The sequence below is a fragment of the Apium graveolens genome, chromosome 6, assembly GCF_009905375.1.
Source record: "Apium graveolens cultivar Ventura chromosome 6, ASM990537v1, whole genome shotgun sequence".
NCBI classification, from domain to species: domain Eukaryota; kingdom Viridiplantae; phylum Streptophyta; class Magnoliopsida; order Apiales; family Apiaceae; genus Apium; species Apium graveolens.
Window position 1 is genome coordinate 85933923 of NC_133652.1, and position 21644 is coordinate 85955566.

Below are 21644 nucleotides of genomic sequence, written 5' to 3' on the forward strand. Positions count from 1 at the left end.
TATTCATTTCAATTTTCAGTTTTCGCAATGTCTTTAGATTAAGACTATAATGGAGAAATTAAAGTTATATCATAAATATACTGCATACTCAGTCATATGGTATGGATGGTCTAACATGAACATAGGTCATACTCCCCATATTTTAAATGGTAAATAAGTAATTGATAAATAAGTAAAGTATTTTTATTTTTAAAGTAAAAATATTTTACATATTAATTATGAGTAAAAATAAAATTATTTTACTTACTTTTATTTGCTTTACAGTATTTTTAAAATTCGAAAGTAAGATGTTAACCTTTATTGTGATATCATTACTTTATAAACTGAAAATGTTCTGTTGTCTTGCAAGAAAATTTGAAATTATCAGAGATATGTTAGGTGACCTTTATTAACGTATGTGTATCACCTAAACCAAGTTCAAACGTCTGCTATAAAGTTGTTTGTAGATTTTCGTATCAATTACTGAAAAGGTATTGCTTTTGTTTTGTTTACGTGGAAGCTTTACTATCCACATCGTTTTGTTGGTCCCGCCGTCATCTCGTTGCTACACCATTTTACATTTAAAAATATATAGAACTTCAATAATTAAATGTTTTATAAATGAATTATCTCAATAAATAAATAATTTTTCCCTGTCTTAATTTGAGCAAATTAGCTTAATGAATAATCTCACTAAATGTATTAATGAATAAAAATAAATTTTTATAAATCCTATTTAAATATAAATGAATAATCACAATAATTCAAATATATATTTATCTTTATATAAATATATGAATACATTTAATCCAATAAATATTTTTAAGTTGATTAATCATTATTAATTTATGATTGTGATGTGAAAATAAGATCTGAAAAAGTAGAGCTGATTATGAATGACTTTGTAAATATAGTATATTTTAATACACATTAAACGTATTATCCCTATACTATCAAGTGAATACACATGATTATACGTATTCATGTATATATGCATCTAAAACTAATTTTATAATGTTAAAAAAATAAATATAATTAAATATCACATGAATATTATAGTCATAATAAATTTTAGATGCATTTTAAAATAAAATATAGTAAGGAAATTATTAGAAACCAAAAAATAATATTTAAACCTATTATCCATATAAAGTAGGATCTTACCAGGCTGACATGGCTTTGTCTCACTCTCCTATTCTAATATCTCTAAATTTATGTGCTCTCACTATTTAGTAGAATTGTTTTCTCTGTTTTTAATATTTGGTAGAATTTGAATTAGGATAATCAATGAGAAGATCAAAAGTTTAGGCGGGAAGTAATTATGTTGGGTCTTTCAGTTCGATCATAAATGTAGAAATGAAAGGTTTAAGCATTTTGATTATTTTGCTTGGGTCAGGAATTTGGAAAGGCCTGAAGCTTTACGGCAACTTTAAGAGTTTGGTTTGGACCGAACCTCGGTTCAAATTTGGACCGAACCCCCCTCTAACTCCAATAGTTTGGTCTAAATTTCGGTTCAAATCTCAAAAAATTTATTTAATTATTTTAAGGTCTTATAATAATAAATATATTATTTTTGTATGATATAAGATATTATCTTTATATTTTTTTTATTATTAATTACTTATTTTATTTTAAAATTGTTAATAAATGAATAATAGAATTCTAATTAAACTTCAAATATATATGAAAAATAGTAAACACATTTAGTTATAATTTTTATAATAAAACCGTTAATAAAATATTACATTCAAATAAGAAAAGTACAAATATTAATTAAATCTTAAAACATCGTTAACTAATACTAATTCTCAGAATTAGTATATTCCTTCCACAAATGCTCAATTAGTGCATCTCGAAACGCAATATGAGCCTCCTTATTTCTAAGAAATGCAATGATATTTATTTAATTACGTTTAAATATTTTTTAATTTGAATTATTATTTAAATAAATAATAATAATATCCTAATATCGGTTAATTGTATTTATAAATACCCGAAATCAAAACTTTATGTAATAAACTAAAAGAAATACATTAAAAACTATTATTTTAATCTCGGTCCAAATTTGAACCGATAAATAGTGCCGGCCTAAGGTTTTTCAAAAGAATTCCTGATGGATTGGATTGAGACATAACAGACTAGTGCGACTAGTTCAGTCATATAAGAGGCTAGCGGGGCTAGTCCAATTTAAGATAGGTTTGACTAAGTTCATTTTATCATTACCAAGAATATGAAATCATTCAGACTCTTTCAAGTCGAAAATCATTCTTAAGTCCAATTCAATAATTCAAAGAAAGTGAACGTATCAAAGGTAAGCAAAGATCAATACTAAGGATCTTGATCAAATGATAAACAAGGTATACAAGTTAGGGAATCAAAACAGTTCTAAGGATCATTACAGAATAAGGTATACAAAGGAATGAAAGATTTGGGTTGATCGAAACATTATACAAGGGAGTTCATAAAGGTTCTTATAGGGTTTACGATAAATTCTAGGTATCAAAAGGAATCAACAGATAATAAGGATATGAATAAACAAGGTTGCTATAAAGGTTTGAACAATAACCATATCAATCATTACAAGATCGGTATCTGGGTGTTTCAAGGGATCAATGACAGGTATAACACAAGTATCAATATCGGGGTTCAAAAATCAATAACAGGTTATCACAAGGGTTATAAAGATCATTACTCTATCATGGCATCATCAATATCCTCTCTATAATCAAATTATACAAGTAGGCAGAGTTACTTGCCTGAAATTGCTTTCCTGCTTTACGGGGTTTGAGCAACTGCAACCTAGAATACCTTTCCCTTTCCTAACCTGAATGCCTTCACGATCTGAATCTACAATCCAAAATCAACACCCTAATTAGACTCCCATTCGATGTTCCCGGAACGTTAAATAATTACCCCAATTCATTAACGCTGAACTCATATACACGAGTATAAACACCGAATACTCACATATCACTTAATAATGTATACTTATATACTTAAACTCCATACTTTAGCAAATAATCACAATTCGTATGACTCGATAACAAAGTAACTCAATCCTTTCCTTTTTATCCAAAAATTCGAACCAAAGAAAATGAACCACATCAATAGATCAACTTGCAATCTTATATTTCGACATGCATTTAACCAATCATATCTTTAACACTAACTCAAACTTACGTGACCCATATAATTAGAATCAAGAATCAAAACGATCAAACAACTTGAACCAATCCTTTTTAATTCTATTACCATTCGGCTTTTTCAACAAAATAATAAACAAATTGGTCAAATTTCACATTCAAGGTTCCTTTTATAATTTAACTTATCTTAATTCATTCCAAATAAGAACAGATCTCGAAATCACTTCTTTTTAATCAAAAACTGAACCAAAATATCCTTCTCAAATAAAATCTTAACATGCATAGAGTTTTAATGGTACAACATCACTAAATTACACATGCAACCAAGCACTCATTTCGATTATCAATAGTAACTAAAGCAATTAGCACATAAGCCCACAAAATCAACTAAATCCCTTTTAAGTATCAAGACCCATTCAGTTTTTTTTTCAAAATAACACATGCATACATAAATTTTGACATGCAAAGCTTTAAATCATAAACCCAACTCACTTTAACCCATAACTTAACCATTCAACTCATTTTCTTTCCAAATCAAACAAAACACAACTTGATTATATTAAAACCTTTCATGCATGCAATGAAACTAACTTAAAAATAAAGATTTACAATCAATGTCGAATTCAACACTAAAACAAATAAGCAAGTCATAGATTATCATTCAAAATCCATTCGAAAATCAAAACCCCCTTTTTCATAGAAAAAATTCGAATCATCATCAAAACAAAACCAAGGAGAACACATAATTTAGTGTACTATATTTTCTTATGATCACACACTAAGAAATTGTGTATTTGTAGATGTAATCAAGAGAATTTGATGTAAAAACCTTCTTGAATACTTACATGCAAAGGATATATATGTAGAGGATAAGAAATGGTGAAGATCAATGGCACGATCTTTGAATTTTAAATAGGATAAGGTGTTGTATGTAAGACAGAGAGTGCGAGAGGGAGCTCGGTGAGAGAGAGAGAGAGAAGAAGAGAGGGAGAGAGAGCCGAGAGTGAAGAAGGAGAAAGGGGAGAGATGGAAGAAATGAAATGAATGAAGTGGTGATGAAAATGACAAACACTTGTCTTATCTTTTGTACTCAAAAGTTAGTGGAAAATGGGAATTTACCAATCTACCCTTCTCTCACCACTAGCACAAAATGCATGCAAGGATGATATGGTAATTTGGTTAAGTTGAAATGAGATTGTGGGATAGGAAATGATACAACTATCCTTCTCTTATATTGTGAGTGGAAATGCATGCAAGGACAATTATGTAATCTAATAATTATTAATCCAATTAATTATAAGGAATAAATTTTATAAATAAAACCATAAATCTATAAATTACAAGAGTGACATCATAAAATAGCTTAGAATTTTAGAAAATTTAATAAAACCAAATTCGAAATTTACCAATAAAAATGATTTTGAAAAACCATTTTCCTAAAGAATAGAAAATGCATTTTAACCTATATAAATAGCAAATAATGCACTTCATTTTTTTTTCTAAAATTCCAGATAACATCATACAAGCATAAAATTACATAATCATGCACCTTAACATTCAACAACACAAATTCACATATCACGTCTCGTAATGAAATATTCTTAATCATAAATTTTCTTTTTTACTAATATGCAATCTTCGCGTAACGGGTCGCGTCCTGACTGACGGCCCGACGCTGATCGTTTTCAATTACGCTTCACAATCAATCCCTTTATACCAGCTGACACGTCAAACTGGGATAAAATACTCACTTAAACACATAATATCACATAATTCACATTCGTACTATTAAATAACTTAATCCCTTTTTAAGACGGGTTCCGTTCCACCTGACGGGTCGACAACACAGCTTAACCTCTAAGCTGACTCATTAAACTGGAACGAGTTACTTTAGTTCCCAGTTACCATTATACAATAAAGACAATTAACCAATGAAATCATTTAGCCCTTTATTTATTCACATAATTTATAATTACAACACATAATTATACTTTATTCACTTAATCACGTCGCGAAATTCTCAGTCGCTACATTGACAACACTAAATGTAGTATTAATATAACCCTTTTTCCTACCGTGATTAGGTTTTTTAAAGTTTTTTCAAATTATTATACAACATTTTGGTTAGAGAAATGCTAAAGTTTCCAAAATTGTACCTAAACAGTTTTTAAATGATAAGGTGTTATAATATTCTTGATCAATAATTCATAAATAAAATGTACTACTCGTGTACATATTTGAGTCCCATAAATAATAAATTGTCACGTATCATTTGTGAACGAATTTGAAATATATTTCGGTGTATGTAGTATTACTCTTTCGGCTAAGGTAGAGTCATTTACAATGTTATTCGTACAAAATATATATTTTATTTTGAATATATGTATGGAATTGGGAACATGTGACTCGATACTTTTAGTTCACACATATTAATATATTAGGGTTTTAGAGAAAAATGACCTTTTTTAATAAAAAATGGTTAATTAGATTAGAGGTAAAATTGGAATACCGAGACCAAGAAGTTGGTGAAGCGGCTGAATGAGCTAAAAAATGGTCATTAATCTCATAATTTGAAAAGAGATAGTCGAAAATATCTTAATTCAGCAAAATGACTCGTACTCTCACACAAAACACAGAAAAATAATGTGTTTATCATTTACAAAATTGTTTTTTCCTTATTGGACCAAGGAGACGGGTCTTTAAATTTTTCCGAGTCGCATATTTTTATTATACGTTCAGCAACTCAAATCGCATCTAAAGTTGACATTTATTATATAAACACATGATTAACATGCGTTTTCAAAAAATTCTTTTTTTTAAAAAGAATATTTTAAAATTAATGAAAACACAAATTATACGTGCGCTTTTTAAAAAGCATATAAAAATGTTTTTAAATAATAAAAGGGTCACATTTTAGCAATTCTGAACATTTAGATCTTTTATCTTTAAATTGTGATACTAAGATTTGACTTGATTATAAAAAAATATTTAAGATAAGAGACAAGTATAACGAATATATGTCCACTCAAAACTTTTAAATATACAAAATTCGCAAACTCTGTGAAAGGTAAAATTTTACCATAACATCCGATATCACTATCATATAAACATTTTTCACAAAGTCAAAAATCAACTATTTTTATGAAAAATTGTACCGCCATTTTGAACAAATGTGCGAAGCGCGGTATTTTAATCTAGTGAATAAATATTCATTTATCGATAAATGAATAAAATATTTATTAATCGATAAATAAATAATTTTTCTAAATAAATATATATTTTTGATCCCGAAATTATTCATTTATCGAGTTTCTACTCTATAAAGTTTAGGGTAGCTCTTTAGTTTTAAAACGTAAAGTTAAAACTTTTTTTTAATGACAAATATGCTTGACATATGTATATATTATTAACAGTTATTTAATGTAAGCGATATAGAACCTCCTTGGATCAAATTTTCATGATCCATGGAAGCTTTTTTTGACAAAGCCATGATTCATCAAGTTACAAGTTACAATAGGAAGATTATAAATATCTACATCTAAATATTTATACATGTATACCTCGTCCTACTGTTAAGTAAATTTTTAGCAGTAATTTATTCTTATATTTAAAGTTATTTTACATGAAACTGGTATTTTATTTAATGTGTTTGAATATTTTGTTGGAGGAATGAAGGAAATCATGGATTGGTTCTTAAATTTAATTTTTTGGAATCAATTCATTGCAAATTCATATTTTTGAACAGAATTTCCGGTCTTTACTCTTTGGGCTATACCGGGAGTTTTATAAAATCATTTTAGGTCTAGAAATAGTCGTTGGAAAGTTTGAAAAAAAGCCCACAATTCTATCTTGGGTCAGATATTTGTATCTGCTCTCCCAGAATCACTCCATGAAGTCAATGCATAAAATTCTCGTTAGAATATTATTCTATTTAAAATTATTTATTTTATATCTATTATACCATTAAAAACACTTATATTTTATACATAGTAGATAGACACGTTAGAGGGCGGTTTTAGAGAATATACACTTATAGTTTTAGATGAGTTTCGTTTTGAGACTTCGTATATTGAAAATACAAGTGAAATATATATCATAACTCCGTAAGATGTAATTATATACACTTTCCTTTTGAGACATTTCTCTCATTTGTATATATTCCCAAAATAGTAAACTTTAATAACATAAAAATTAATTACATCCACTACTTTATTCCAATAAATTCACTTTATATATATAATATTAATTGTTCTCACCAGTCACCACTTTATCAACATTTTTTACTTTTTTCTACTAAATTACATTTTTTTCTTAACTTTCGTGCCACAGCCCATATATATGCTAATTGCTGGGACGGAGGGAGTATGCCCATAACTCCATAAGATGTATGCGCTGCTAGCCTATTTTATACAATATTTTTTAATATTTGTCCATTCTAAATGTACAGTGGTTTGATTTTGATAAATTTATATAGAATATTTTTTATATTAAGATTTTTAAAAAAAATTATCTCCTTCAGGTATAATATATATTAGTTTGTTTTAAAAAACCTATTATATTTTGTTTAATTTTAATAAAATAAATAGTAGAAGTTTTGAAATTAAATAATTTTAAAAATTACCGCAGTTGCCTAATAGATCCTTACATTGAATTGAATTTGTAGCATACTAAACCTTTAAGAACACACGACTATATTGGTAATTTTTATAAAATAATCGTGTAATTGGATCGATTTAATCAATTCAATCATGTTGTTGGATCGATTTAATTTGATGTTGTCCAAACAGCTAGAGGAACAGACGCTGTAAGAACGAATTGATACACATTTGACGCGGGTGTGAGTTTTTACAAATATAATCATATTCAACTGTTAGTAAGTAATTTGTAAGCTGTTTTTCATTATTATCACCAGTTTTGTGATCACCCGTCGTTTATTGTGCTTTCTCTTGCGGTTATTCTATAAACATAGCATCTACAAATAATATCATTCAAGTAATGAAGGATATCACGTTGGATGATGAAGAGGATGGAGGAATAGATCTGGGAGTGGCAGAAGTGAATGCAGAGACGAAGTCAATTCATGGATTCAACACTAAACTTTGTTTGGTAGGCAGATTCATCATAGAGGGAATCGTTGAGTTTCAAGCAATGCAACACACGCTTGCAGCATTATCGAAGTTTGGAAAAGGAGTGCATACAAGAGAGATTGAGACAAATCTTTGTTTATTTCAGTTTTACCACGATATTGATTTACAAAGGATTTTAGAGGGAAGCCCATGGTCCTATAATAGGAAGGCATTAATTATTACTCGTATGAAAGATGAGGAGATTCCAAGAGAAGTTAATCCGAGTACCTTGGATTTATGGATTCAAATATATGACCTAAGAGTTGGTTTCATGATAGAGAAAGTACTAAAGGAGATAGGCAACTATGTTGGAACTTTTATTGATTCATACTCAACGAACTTTGCAGGCACATGGAGAGATTATATGTGAATTAGAGTGTCAGTCAACTTGAATAAACCCTTGAAGAGAAAAATGAATGTACGAAGAACTGGTGCAGATTGGTTCTGGGTCAACTTCAAGTATGAGAATATTCCCACATTCTGCTTCATATGTGGACTCATGGGACACTCTGAAAAGTTTTGCAGCAAATTGTTCGACACACCAGAAAATGAAATAGTAAAACCATACGGGAGTGTGGATGCGTGCCCCATTGAGAAACATAACCAAGTTTATAGGTTCTCGATGGTTAAGGGATGGAACAAAAAGTGACCGGAATTAGATGAACAAAGAGTCCGGAAATGATAATGTGCCAGTGAATCAACCTCCACCAAATCAGGGATCGGTTGGAACAGAGAGAGTAAATCAAGGAAATGTTAATATTCAGGCCAACGATTTTAGAGGGAATCAAGCAAATATATTTAAATATAATCAAGAAGAATTAGGAAACATGTCAAATACTGAAAAAGCGGGATTAATACTGTGGAAAATAAAAAGAGGCGGACAAATTATGGGCTGGATAAGGACAATGAAATTGACCAAAACACGGAATTTAACATGGGCCCAGAAGAAGAGGACAAAGAAGAGCAGGACATAATTTCTTCAAAAATTTTAAAAAATGGACTAAAGGCAGGCTCTGGCACAGGGGCTCGCCAACCACAATGAGCACCCTCAGCTGGAATTGTCGTGGGATTTGGACCCCATGGGTTATTCAATTCCTTAAGGAGCTAGTTCTCCAAAAGCTTCCCAATTTTTTGTTTTTAAGTGAAAGGTTATGCAAACGGGATACAGTGGAAAAAGTCAGATCATTATTGCAGTATGATGGAGCCATATCAGTTGATTCGCAAGGTCATAGCGGTGGTCTCGCATTGCTGTGGAAAAAAGTATTGAAGCAAGAGTTCTAACTTACAGCAAGAATCATATAGATATCATGGTTGAAATAAGCGAATGGCATACGTATAGAATGACTTGTTTGTACGGGGAACCAGATAAAACAAAGAGAAGGGAGACTGATAGAGTATATTTATATATATATATATATATTTTAGATGATTTTTGTCCTCATATTTATTATATTTTGCATTAATTTGGATATTTATTTAATATAATTTAATGTTTTACTTTAGAAAATAAAAAATCCTTGACTTGGAAGTATTTGGAGCAACAAAACCTATTTTGGAGTGAAAATAGAAGAAAATCGTATTATTTGGCTATACGGACTGCAAATACTGTTTGGGCCGTATCTAGAGATCTAGAAATCCATTTTTGATGATCTTACAGTCCACACAAATCTTGCGAGATTTCCCTTAATTAAGAGATGAGACCAAAAGCAAACTCTGACTGAAAGAGCCCAAAAACTGGGGAGCAAAAACAGCTGCGAATTTTATAAATTCCTACTCCATTATGGAATTTTTTTATATTATTATTAGAACATTGAAAATACTTTTAATATGAGAAAGAGGATCATTATTAGAGGAGATTTTTAGTTTTATTATTAGTTTGAGGAGGGATATACATACGTTTACATACAAAGCTAGGGTTCAAGTTCTTCATCTTTTTCATTGGGTTCTTTATTTAAGCTTGGATCTCAATTTCTTCATTAATATAATTTAAGGTATCCCTAATCTCTTCTTATTTATTAGCATATATTTTCTATGGCTTTCTTCTTTATTGTTGTTGTTTTTATATCTACTATGGGTGAGTAGTCTTATTCTAGGGTTTAAGGGAAGCCATGTTTGCACATCGGTAATTCTTTGATTTGTTAGTAGTTTAATGGGTAAAGAGTGATTCCAATTGATATGCTTTATTATTTAATCTATGTAATTGTCCAATATCGTCGATTAATTATATGCAAATAGGGGTAATAGATCGAGAGATTTTACTCACTAAAGGCACACATACGATTAGCAGAATTGAGGATTAGTGCGAGAGCATAATTGGATTTCTGAAAGTGTTATAATTGAGAGAGATTAACCATTACTTTAATTAATCAACCCATTAAATTGTGATATTTTTATGAATGTTTTGGTGTAAGCATGATGAACCTACATTGCCGTAGACGTTAGTCATTTGATTTTAACCACATTAAATTTGCATTATTTAGTTAGCTAAAAATTCACAACACTCATTTTAATCCAGAAACAATTTGTAGTAGTTTAATTAAAATCATTGAAATAGTCTCCTTATAGATACGATCCGTACTTTCCTGTATCTGCTAACAACAGACACTGTGCACTTGCGGTATTATAATTTACACATCAAGTTTTTGGCGCCGCTGCCGGGGAGACGCCTAGTTTTTATAGATTTTAGTTTGATTATTTTAGATTATTTTCTTTGTCTCATTGGAGGTTCACTTCCAGTTGAGACATATTTCACTGCCTTTTCTTGTTTTAGTTGTTGATGCCCAGGTCCGCAAAAGAAGCAGAAGTAACTCCTCTTAGTCCAGATTTTGGGATTACTTGTCAGCAATACATAGATCGCGTAAGAAAAGAAAGGCAGCAAAATATCGGCGATTCAAAGATCATAATGGAAGAACTTCCTATTAAATATTTGAAGAACTATTCGCAACCCTCTCCGAGTGGTGTGCCTACTAGCATTACTATGCCAACTATTGAAGCAGCAAATTTTGAGATCAAACCGGCGTTGCTTACTATAATCCAACAGAATCGGTTTGCTGTTCTTCCCTCGGAAGACCCTACACTTCATCTGTAAAGGTTTCAACAACTCTGCTCTACCATCAAACTTTGGGGTGTCACTGCAGACCAACTTAAAGTCATGTTGTTCAGGTTTTCTCTTCGTGATAAAGCTAAAAAATAGTTGAATGATATCAATGTGACTGAGTGGAATGCAATTGCTCAAGCTTTCTTAACTGAGTTTTTCCCTCCGAACAGAACTGACGACTTGATTGACAAGATGACAGGTTTTAAACAAGAATATGGAGAGTCTCTTAAAGATGCTTGGGAGAGATTCAAAGATCTTCAACGTGCATGCCCTCATCATAGTCTTGAGAAGTGGTTTCCGATAAAATGCTTCTACAATGGTTTTGATCCTAAAACCAAAGGTACAGTTGATAATGCTGCAGGTGGTGTCTTTCTAGATAAAGGAATTGATGGTGCTTATACTTTTCTTGCAAATTTGGATACTCATCACTTTAATAACCCGGGAGCACCTAAGAAGGGGGGTAAACTTGAAGTGGAGGCTTACTCTCTCTTATCATCTCAACTCACTGCACTAACTCAGGAGATTCATTCTTTGAAGACTTCACAATCATCTGCTCCTCCTATGAGTATTAATGCATTATCATCCATGGCTCCTACGAATAATCTTATTTTTGAAGTGTGTAGCATTCAAGGTCATATGGGTAACGAGTGCTCATACAATTTTTAGAATTCACAAAATTTTCAGATGGAGCAAGCAAATATTTTCAGCAGAGGCAACAGTATAATCCTTACTCTAACACTTATAATCCTGGTTGGAGAGATCATCTGAATTTCTCATATAGGAACAACAATGCTCAAAATCTTCCTATGCCTAATCAACAGCAAAATATCATCAATCTTACCAGAGTTCTCAACAATAACAATATAGGCCTTCTCAGGGACCTATGAATCAACCTGGATTTCAGAAGCCTCCTCAAAATTATGTTCGTCAAGCTAGTCAAGCTACACAGCCTGATCAAAAAATGAGATGCTGAAATTACTGATGCAAGAGATTAAAGATATGAAAGTCCATAACAAGATGATGGAAACTCAGATTGCACAATTGGCTAGTTCTTCAACTGCAAGGCAACCTGGCTCTTTACCATCACAACCAACAAATCCAGAGGAGAATGTGAATGCTATTTGTCTTAAGAGTGATCTTACATATGATGGTCCTTCAATGCCTAATACTGATGTAACTGATGAGAAAGAGAAGGACACCATCAAATATGATAATACGAACAATGTCGATCAGACAAACAAGGGTGGAACGGAAGAAAATAAGAAAGCTGAGAACGAGAAGATTGTAAATACTCCTCCACCATTTGTGCCTAAGTTGTCATTCCCCAGCAGGATGAACAGAACAAAGGTAGATCAACAGTTTTGTAAGTTCATGACACTTATCAAGAATCTTGAGGTAACAGTTCCTTCACTGATTTAATTTCTCACGTTCCATCATATGCAAAGTTTTTAAAGGATATTTTGAAAAAAACGATCTTTTGGTGAGGTGGAGACGGTAGCTTTTACTGAAGAGTGTAGTGCTGTTTTACAAAATAAGTCTCCACCTAAACTTAAAGATCCTGGAAGTTTTTCAATCCCCTGTCATTTAGGTGCATTATGTATTGACAAAGCTTTATGTGACTTAGGCGCCAACGTCTCTGTCATGCCTCTCTATATTTTTCAAAAATTAAATATTGGGGAGTGGAAATGCACATAAATGACATTGCAAATTGCGGACCATTCTATAAAATATTCTTTGGGTATTTTAGAGGATGTGCCTGTCAGGGTTGGAAAATTCTATATTCCCGTGGACTTTGTAGTGTTGGACATGAAAGAGGATAGCCAAATCCACATTATTTTGGGTAGGCCATTCCTCTGTACTGCAGGTGCTGTTATTGATGTTAAAAGTGGGACTTTAACTTTGAGTGTTGGTGATGATAAAATTACTTTTACTCTAACCTCTGCTCTTAAGACCTTTTTTCTTGAGAATACTAGTTGCAGGATTGTTGTCAATGATGAAATTGTGCATGATGAACTACCTCAGATTTTACTGAATGATTCCTTGGAAGCATTGTTGATTCTTGAAGCTTCAGAAGGAGAAGGACATGTTGAAGTTGACTCGTTCGTTCTTAAGTTGGATGGTAAGGCTGATCAAAGCCAAACTTGTGAGGTAACAAACACTATTACCTCTTGTGATAAATTTCAGGTGAAGAAATTAGAGTTAAATACTTTGCCATCCAATCTTACGTATGTGTATCTTAATGATAACGAGTCGTATCCTGTGATTGTTAGCTCTAATATTGATGATAGTGAAATTTCTAAGTTTCCTACTGTGTTTTGTATGCATCGAAAAGCGATTGGGTATAGTTGTGAATTTGTGATGATCTTAAATTAGCCAAGACTTTTACATGCATAGAATTCATCTAGATGAGGATCATAAGCCTTGCATATAGGGACAACGCCTTCTGAACCCCAAAATGCAAGAGGTTGTTAAAAAGGAAGTCTTAAAACTACTTGATGCAGACATCATTTATCCAATTTCTGACTCAAAATGGGTAAGCCCAGTTCAAGTAGTTCTTAAAAAAGGAGGAACCACAGTGGTTAGGAATGATAAAGATGAATTAATTCCCACTAGAAGTGTCACTGATTGGTGGATGTGTATTGATTATCGTAGATTAAACACTGCCACTAAAAAAGATCACTACCATCTTCCATTCATTGATCAAATGCTTGAGAGACTTGCTAAACATAAATACTTTTGTTATTTGGATGGGTACTCAGGGTTCTTTCATATCCCTATACACCCCGATGACCAGGAAATAACTACATTCACATGTCCATATGGCATATTTGCATATCGAAGAGTGCCGTTTGGATTGTGTAATGCTCCTTCTACTTTTCAGCGTTGCATGACATCCATATTTTCTGATTTTATTGAGTCTATTATGGAAGTATTTATGGATGATTTCAGTGTTTATGGTTCTAATTTTGATGTGTGTTTGCATAATTTCTCTAAAGTGCTTAAACGTTGTGAAGAAGTTAACTTGGTTTTAAATTGGGAAAAGTGCCACTTCATGCTCAATAAAGGAGTGGTACTTGGTCATCTTATTTCTGAATGTGGCGTCCAAGTTGACAAAGAAAAAATTGAGGTGATTGAGAAACTTCCTCCTCCTGTTAATGTTAAGGGAGTGATGAGTTTCTTAGGTCATGCGGGGTTTTATCGACATTTTATAAATTTTTTATATAAAATTGCAAAACCCCTCACTCAATTGTTGCTTAAGAATGCCACTTTTGAGTTTACTGATGCTTGTCTAGAGTCTTTTTACAGGATAAAGAATGTTTTGGTAACTGCACTAATCATACAACCCCCAGACTAGAATCTTCCTTTCGAAATCATTTGTGATGCAAGTGATTACGATGTAGGTGCAGTTGTTGTTCAATGAAAAGATAAGGTATTGCATGCTATCTACTATGCAAGTAAAACCTTGGATGAAGCTCAGGTGAACTATGCTACTACAGAGAAAAAGCTTCTAGCTGTTATCTATGCTCTTGACAAGTTTCGAACATATCTCATTGGTTCAAAAGTCATTATTCATACGGACCATTATGCACTGAAATATCTCTTGGCAAAGAAAGAAGCAAAACCGAGGTTTATTCGATGGATTATGTTACTCCAAGAATTCGACTTGGAAATCAATGACAAGAAAGGTGCTGAGAACGTGGTTGCAGATCATCTCTCACGACTATGTTTTAAATCAGATATTGCATCAGACACTCCTATTGACGAATCTTTTCCAGATGATCACTTATTTTCAGTTGCAACTAAAACTCCATGGTGTACAGATTTTGCAAACTTTTGTGTGAGTGGCTCTCATCCTCCCGATTTGACCTATCAACAACGAAAGAGGTTCTATCACGATGCTAAGCAATATTTTTGGGATGACCCTTTCTTGTATCGAAAGTGCGGTGATGGTATCTTTTGTAAACGTGTTCCTGAGCTTGAAGTAAATGACATTCTCAAACATTGTCATTCTCTAGAATGTGCAGGGCACCACGGTCCTTCTAAAACCGTTGTAAAGGTGCTTCAATCTGGTTTCTTTTGGCCTTCTCTATTTAAAGATTCCCGTAATTTTTGTATGGCTTGTGATGCATGCCAAAAAACGGGTAATATTTCAAAATTCCATGAGATGCCATAAATTGGTATCCTAGAAGTCAAGATTTTTGATGTATGGGGTGTTGATTTTATGGGACCTTTTTCAACTTCTTGTGGAATGAAATACATCTTAGTTGCAGTTGATTATGTGTCTAAGTGTGTTGAAGCTATTAGATCCGCAACCAATGATTCAAAAGTTGTCATGAAGCTCTTCAAAAATATCATCTTCCCACATTTTGGAGTTCCAAGGACTGTGATTAGTGATGGTGGTTCTCACTTTCGGCATCGACAATTTGAAATTTTGTTGAAAAAGTATGGTGTTACACACAAGATTGGTCTAGCTTATCATCCTCAGACAAGTGGACAAGTTGAGGTTTCAAATCATCAAATCAAAAGTATCCTAGAGAAGGTGGTGGCCAAGTCTCGAAAAGATTGTTACTTGAAGTTAGATGATGCATTATGGGCTTATCGGACAGCTTATAAGACCCCTATTGGCACTACTCCATACAAGTTGGTCTATGGTAAGGCATGTCACTTGCCAGTTGAACTTAGGGCTGTAAATGAACCAAAATCGGACGAACTCGAACAAATATTTTACGAACATGAACAAAAATATTACGAACCGAACAATGTTTGTTAAGATTTTTGAAAGCAATTCTCTGTCCGAACTCGAGTTCGGTTAATCTCGAACCGAACATGGGTTGTTCGCGAACATACCGAACCGAACCCGAACCCGAACCGAGTTCGGACAGCTCGTTAAATTATTGATATATATGATTTTTAGGCCTCAGGTCAGCATAGGTAAGCCCAATCCAGACAAGGAAAAACTAAAAAGTTTCTGACCCACTAAAATTAATGAATAAAAATAAATCAAGTTTATACAACAAAAAAGACAAAAACTCAAGCAAGATATACATCGTCTCGACCTCGGCGATTCCAGTTACTCCACAATTGAATTGATAGACTTTGATACATCAAGATCATTTGTATTAATTCTCAGAGGACTAGAAGATCGAGAGCTTCGATACCATCAAGACCACTTGAAGCTTCTTCCTTAATCAGGTACAATTAGGGTTTTTACTAGTATGGATGTTAATTAGGGTTTTTAAGTATGAATCTTAATTCGGGCCGTAACTTGTTGGTATATGGTAGAATCATGTTGGTGTATTATATATGGCCTGCTGTGTTGGAACTTGGAAATATAATTTGAATTGTAATAATTATGATTTATGCACAACAAGTATTTGATACAATGATTGAAAGAATTTTCTGCTTTGTTTAATTTCAGGATTTGCTTATGATTGTACAACTGCTGTTTTTTGTGAAGTCTAAAGATTGGTTATCAATGTTTTTCTTAGAATGTTGTTATTGTATTAAATTATTTCCGGATGTGTATGTATGTTTTTGGAGCAAGCGGCTCCTGTTAGTACAATTTTTGGGTTAACAAATGGGCTCCGAAGGTTACTTACACCTCTCACCTTAATTTTTAATTATTTCAATTACTTTGCACAAGGTGAAGAGCTCATCTTTTAGTGAGGTCCTTACCAAATCAGAAGAAAACACAATGTTGTCGTTATTTCTTAGAGTGTTTTACAAGAGTCGTCGTTAGTTTTTTTGTTCAGCCTACCAGTTTTAGTGTTATATTATAGTTCGTATTTGTTTTTGCTTCAGCCTGCCCAATAGTATTGGATAAAAAAAGGCTTTGGTTTGTGATGATGTTATAGTTTCTGCTTTGTAGCCCTCTCTAGAAGGAGAGCGAGCGTCATTCTTGATTTATAATTTTTATATGTAATGTGGATTGATTATATTGTTTACCATGAATATATATATCTGTTTCGTGTTTGCTTCTTAGGTCTCTACCAAATTTAGTTTACTGAATGCTTTAGTTTCTTGAGCCGTACTGTACTTCTTCTCTTTTGAAATTTTTAAGTGTTTATCTTATTCCTTATTTTAGGATAAAAGAACAAAAGTATCAAATTTAGGTGGCCTGTTTGTCTGACATTAGGAAAATATATGTGTTATGTGTACAAGTCTGCAATACATTCCTTTCGCTAATGTTTGTTTGTTTAACTTTAAATGCATGTGTAGTAGTTAAATATGTCATCGGGCCCTGCTGTGAAGGCGAAGGAAAGAGAATGCATCAGATAGAATTCATTCCGGAGAATGCTGAATATCAGGAAAATGAGGATATTGAAAGAAGTCTCAGAGATGAAACTCCTTCGATGACAGTGATGAACAAGAAGAGATATCCATTAGGAAAAGAAAAAGAGGTGATGGAATCTTAATTCCAGATGCATCATCTATAGAAAAGTCTGATCAACTGAAGCTACTTCCAGTCCATATGCTAAAAGACAGAGAAAGAAGAAATCTGCATCCTGGCAGTACTTGGATGAATACACATTAAATGGTGAAAAATGGGCAAGGTGTAAACTTTGTCAAAAAGAGATAAAGAGGGACAAGACCAGATCAACTACGCAGCTAAATAGACACGTGGTCAAGTGTAAGGTGGCTCATGGACTTGTAAAACAAACTCAACTTCAATTTCACAAGAGCGGGAATACATCTGAGGTAACACTTGAAACTTTCAAATACAATCATGCTGAGATGAGAAAAATAGTTGCTCATTATATATTGATAAATGAATTGCCTTTTATACACGTAGAGAGTTTTATGTTTAACGAGGTTAGGAGAAAAGCTACTCCTTTATGGCAAAAAAAAAGTAGGGCAACCGTTAAAGCTGATTGTGTGACTACCTACGAAATTGAAAAGAAAAAATTTAAAGAGGTTTTCAAATCTGTTAAAAAAATTAATATAACAACAGATATGTGGACCTCATCAAACTAGAAAATAGGGTATATGGTTGTGACATCACATTGGATCGATTCTGAGTGGAAATTAAATATGAGGGTTCCGAATTTTTGCAACTTCCTCCCTCTTCATATCAGTTATATAATTTCAGAGGCTTTAAGTAGGTGTTTAATGAGTGGGGGATCGAAGAAAAAATTGGAACAATTATTGTTGATAACGCAAAAGCTAATGATGCCACTTTAAGAAATTTGAAAGATAATTTTAGTATTAGAAACCCATTGCCGGTTGGGGGGAAATTATTCCATGCTCGATGTTGTGCACATGTTTTAAACTTATGCGTTCAAGATGGTTTAAAACAAATTGACCTGATTGTTGATAGAATTCGAGATGGGGTAAAGTTTGTAGCTGCTTCTGAAGGTCGTAGAAATAAATTTGCTGAAATTTCTACACAATTGCATTTGAAATGTAAAAAGTTAATATTAGATGTTTCAAATTGCTGGAATTTTACATATAACATGTTACAATCTGCCATTGAATTTAAGAAGGTCTTTCCACGATATGGTGAATCTAATACAGGTTTTTTAGTTTATGTTCCTGAAGAAGAGGACTGGGAAAAAGTAGAGTGGGTCTGCTCTATATTGGGAGCATTCAATGAGGTTACTAAAATTGTTTATGGGACTCAATATCCTACTTCAAATCTGTTCTTGTCAGAATTAAAAAGTGTTAAACACATTTTAGATAAAAGGGCACTCGACCCTAACGTGCATATTAGGATGATGACTGAAGCAATGAAAGAGAAATTTGATAAATATTGGGGGGGGGGGAATCTAGTTATGTCCATTGGTGCAGTTCTGGATCCGAGGTTTAAAATGAAACTTCCTACTTTCTGTTTTCTGACTCTTTATCCAAAACAGGGTGAATCTGATAGGAATCTAAATTATTTATCAAATATCTTGAATGAGCTTTACCAGGAGTATGTTAATGCGAATAAAGCTAACAAGAAAAAAGTTATCGGTGAGTCAAGTCAACAAAATTCTTTTAATTATGATTTTATGACTGATCCGAGTGAGACTGTACAAGGTTTAAATGACTATGAAAGTTTTATTCGTGATACTGGTGCTATTCAAGAGCCTTTGAAGTCAGAGCTAGATGATTATTTAGGTGAAAACATTGTTTTTTCTAATTTAAAGAATTTTGATATGTTGTCGTGATGGAAGGGAAATATTTTAAAATATTCTATTTTATCTAACATGGCACGTGATATTTTGAGTATTCCAATGAGCACCGTGGCCTCTGAATTAACTTTTAGTGACGGCGGTAGAGTCATGGAGCCGCACCGCTCTTGTTTGAAACCTCAGATCGTGGAAATATTGTTGTGTGGAGCCGATTGGGTCTGTGAGCTTTTGGTCTAAAAAAGATAAATCAAGCAAATCAGGTTCGTTTCGCTGGTGTTGTTAAAATTGTTAATTTCTACTCTGGTTCACTTCTACTATTACTGATTAATTTTTTTCCCCAGGAAGCTTTGAAGGACATTGAGATTGATTTGTTTCCTTCGAATGTTACTTCCTAAAAAGTACAAGAATCAGATTGACATGTAAATATTTCACTCATTAATCAGTATCTTCAACTCTGTTGTTCTATTGAAGTGAATGTTGGATGATTAGTTAATTCACCCGAGACACATGTAGTCATATATATATATATATAGATATAAACTAAGTTAAGTTGTAACTGTAATTATAATTATAAAAAAAACATATTCTTGTTGCTCTTTCTCGGTCGTTAGTAATAGCAAAAGGCTGCCTGATTTTAGAATACACTCACATTCTAAGATTGATGCACATATGCTCATACGAATGGAATGCCCTTATGCTGAGTTAATATTTCTTCAAATTAAAGTTGTAGTTGCAATTTGAGTCTGCAAGATAAAAGAATTGAATATACATTTTAAACCATGATCTAACTCTACTTCATTGCCATTCTCTGCCTTTTCTTTTGGACCCCTCATAAATCAATGATGGTATCCCCTTTAGTTATAATTATAAATTATAAATGTGTTTGGTTAAGAATTTAATGAAATGCTTTTTATAAATTTGTGCAGGTTTTCAAATTTTCAAGATTGAGAATGTCTGACTAAATGTGTATGTTTTGCTTGTATTCATGGACTGGGAGTCTGGGACTGCTGCCTGTGGCTTTACTTTACTTTTTAAATTCTAATTGCTTAACTAGTTAACTTTAATCAAGAATTCAAGATTCAAGAATCAAGATCTTAAGTCCTCATTTTGGATTTTGTGTTGACTAATGAGATCAGTCCTGTTAATGGATAATTTTAATTTATAATGTACTTATTCCAGTTTCAGTACTTAGGTTTAAATTGTTAAGTTAATTTATAATTTCTGAATTATGATTTTTTTACCTTTTCTCGTACGAACTCGAACGAACTCGAGCGAACTCAAGTTGAACACGAGTCGAACACCTGTTCGTTCGTTAAGCTTAACGGACAAGAATACTTGTTCAAACTCGAGTTCGTTATACTGTCGAACCGAGCTTATCGAACTCGAACTTGAGCGAACTCGAGCGAGCTTAACGAACAGCTCGGTTCATTTACAACCCTAGTTGAACTTGAATATCGTGGTTTTTGGGCAATCAAAGAGCTCAACATGGATTTAAAGTCCGCGGGTGAAGCAAGATTTCTTCAATTGAATGAACTAGATGAGCTTCATTTTGATGCTTATGATAATTCTCGGATTTACAGGGAGAGAACGAAGAAGATGCACGATAAAGCAATATTGCGTAGAGATTTTCAAGTTGGCGATAAAGTCTTATTCTTTAATTCTAGACTTCGACTATTTCCTGGAAAGCTTAAATCTATATGGTCCGGACCATTCACTGTGACTGGAGTAAAATTTCATGGTGCTATTGAAATTATGGGGCAAGATGGAACAAGATTTAAGGTCAATGGTTAACGCCTTAAATTGTATGTGGATGGAGCATTTGTTGGAAACATGGAGATAATTTATCTCAATGATCCCATCACGAGTGTCTAAATCGAGTTTAGAAGTCAAGCTAATGACTTTAAATGAGCGCTTCTTGGGAGGCAACCCAAAATTTTTTTGAAGTAATTATTTATTTATTTTATTTATTTTTCTTTCTTTCTTTTGATTTTTTTAGGTAGAATTTTCTGTATATTTTATCTTCTTTTTACTCCCGCAAGGTGCCTTGATGATTTTTTGTGTAAAATGTTTCGGGATCGCACAATTTTTTTTGCTTGAATTTGGAGGTGATTTATTTTCAAAAAATAAAATTTAAAATTCAGAAAGTGTTGAAAATTCTCTTCGAGTGGTATAATTTTTGCTACCC

At 32.5% G+C, this 21644-nt stretch overlaps 1 non-coding gene across 1 annotated transcript; it reads right to left on the reverse strand.

The window, feature by feature from the left end:
- Positions 1-11522: 11522 nt before the first annotated feature.
- On the reverse strand, positions 11523-11628 carry LOC141670236 (small nucleolar RNA R71). Its single transcript, XR_012554476.1, has one exon. It is a non-coding gene; the product is annotated as a small nucleolar RNA R71 (small nucleolar RNA).
- Between the last annotated feature and the right edge of the window lie 10016 nt (positions 11629-21644).